Source organism: Candoia aspera, chromosome 1 (assembly GCF_035149785.1).
Source record: "Candoia aspera isolate rCanAsp1 chromosome 1, rCanAsp1.hap2, whole genome shotgun sequence".
Taxonomy (NCBI): Eukaryota; Metazoa; Chordata; class Lepidosauria; order Squamata; family Boidae; genus Candoia; species Candoia aspera.
The window spans coordinates 157,376,081-157,378,662 of NC_086153.1; the positions used below are offsets into that span (position 1 = coordinate 157,376,081).

Genomic DNA, 2,582 nt, shown 5'->3' on the forward strand with positions numbered 1-2,582 from the left:
TAGCAATTTTTTTCAGATTGTTATGGCAGATACATAACTACAATTTCATTTTATATTTCTGAAGAGGGCAAATATGCAGACTTGCTGAAATACTGTCAGTTATAAAAGAAGTGAATATCAAACGTTGGGGCTCCAAATTATATTTTATTTATGTTTGCATGAATTGCTGTCAAGTTAAACAAAAGCAGCTGTAAAATCTTGCATCTCTTTCTGGCTGAAAATCTTCCTCATCCCTGGCTGCTATTTGCCTTTGAAAAGTCTGTATTTAGTAACCAATATCTTCACCAGCACATAGCAGTAAGAGAGAGGTTTTCAGCAGGAAACTGTTTATAGCAGTCTTTTCCACCCCTTCCCCCAAAAGACAACCCCTCCCCTCCAAAAAAACACAAAACTTTAAGCACAGTTTTTAAAAAGTATAAAATACAGTTTGGTCCTAAGATTAGTCCAAGCACATCCACAAAACCAATAAAACTAGAATCATAGCTTGTCAGAATTATAGGCTACTGAGTCTATTATGCATTATCACATAAACTGCAAGCCTATAGTTTCCTAGAACTAAGCTCCCTGAATTCGGTGGGACTTACTATGTAAGAATGAAATTGCCCTGAAATAAATGGATGAAGCCTATGGGCAAACTAGTTTTCCAAGCTATAATGTCCATGCAGATTCTCACCCATGCCTTCAAGGTAACCCAAAGCTGGGGAAAAAATCAGCAATCCGTATAAGAAGTGGAAGTACTGACATCAGTAATAAGTGCCTCCCTTTGCTTTATCATAGCTCTTTTGGCAGACCAGATTGTGCAAATAATTGCCAGTTTGTGTAGCACACTCTGACACCTTTATTTGTTGCTTGTTAAATAGTTCCTAAAGAGCAGGGAGATGTGTACTCTTAGGGACATACATCAACATGAAACACAGTGGAGTTTCTGCTATATTCACAATCCTCACATGGGCTACAGTGTGGCTGTTCTTCTGATATCTTGAGATCTGAGCTAGAAGTGATAATTTGGCCCATGGCTGGCAGCTCATGGTCCTGCTTAGATTACTTTTCTGATGCTCTGCACATGAACAGATATAGATGTAATATTAAAAGAGGGGTCAGGCAAGCTAAGGTGATCCCTGTTTGCAAGCATCCTGGAGCAGAGAAACAGTGTAGTGATAATGATAGTGACTCTGGTGGGATCCCCACTAGTGATTTAAAGCATATTCTAGTCATCCATCACTATTGATGAAGAAAAAGATGCCCTGTCCTTATTACTGCTATTTCAGCACAACAATAGTTGGATAACACCAAAGGTGCTCCAAGTCTCTTTGAGGATCCTATCTTTGTCTTTCCAAAGACAAGGAATGGTTATCTTGCTTGGAGAGAAAAATAAGCATTTTCAATCTTTACCAGTGCCTCATGCCCACTTGTCTCTTCTCATCTCTGTCCTCCCACCTAAAAGAGTTTTGAACATACCCACCAACCTTCTCTGTTTATGATCATGAAAGTTGCCCTGATGGATTCCACAGGAATGAGATCCATTTTACATCAAGCACATGAAAAGGACACACATAACCTGCCTGGCAAAATTATTGCCCCAAAGTCTTTAGGAGAAAATACTCCCAAATGAACGAATATTCTGACAGTGAGATGTGATGGGTGGAACTGTTTGATCCTTCTCTGCAGAATTTGGGGGGAGTTCACTGAAGTTCTTCTGCTCCATAGAAATTCCAGAGTAGAGTGCAGAAATCAGAATGGTGTTTGTAATTCAGTGTAAACATATGTTGATGCAGAGGAGGTAGTGTTAGCTATTCCTTGTCTGCATTTATATTGGGTTATAATGCACCACAATGTCACTGGACATTTCTGAGGATCTGCAGTCAGTACAGCTGCTGCAAAAGAATGGGTGGGGAAAGGTTTCTTATTGTGAGAATTTGGACTGTGTAAAATGAGAACAGGGGCTAGCATAATTTGGTGCTCCATCGTTTTCTCTGCTCACATTAATGGCTTCAAAACCCAGTAAGTAATGTTGCTTTACCCTTTCCTTGCTGCTTTCATACTGAGCTTTGGATTCTTAGCAGCATCCCAATTCCTTGCTGCTGCTAGCACTCTGCATGCAAATAATGATTCTAATGAAATGTGGAATAATTCGTGTTGTCTAATTCTCAATGCAAAATGCATCAGGGTACACATAATTTGTGCAGTGTTTCATACAAATTTATGGGCTGCAATAATGCTTGAACTGTCTCTCACACTTCTCTGTGTTTCCCCATTCTATCTTTAAAATAGGTAGTCTTTGCAAAGATAAAACCTCAAACATTTCTATTACAAACCTGGATATTTTGAAGCACATTTTGGAATTTTTATAAATCAAAGACATGGTTAATGAAGCCTCAGATCCAAAATATAAAGTCTGGATGGATGGATGGATGGATGGATGGATGGATGGATGGATGGATAGATAGATAGATAGATAGATAGATAGATAGATAGATAGATAGATAGATCTATCCCTTGATCTACCAGGTACATGAGTCAATGAACAATAAGAACATCAACACTTCAGACTGAAAACCATCATAAAGCCAGTCATTCTAAAA

At 38.7% G+C, this 2,582-nt stretch overlaps 1 long non-coding RNA gene across 1 annotated transcript; it reads left to right on the top strand.

Annotated features, from left to right (window-relative positions):
- The first annotated feature begins 588 nt into the window (after window positions 1-588).
- On the top strand, window positions 589-2,582 carry LOC134506329 (uncharacterized). The gene is made up of 2 exons (XR_010068792.1): window positions 589-2,393; window positions 2,468-2,582. It is a non-coding gene; the product is annotated as an uncharacterized LOC134506329 (long non-coding RNA).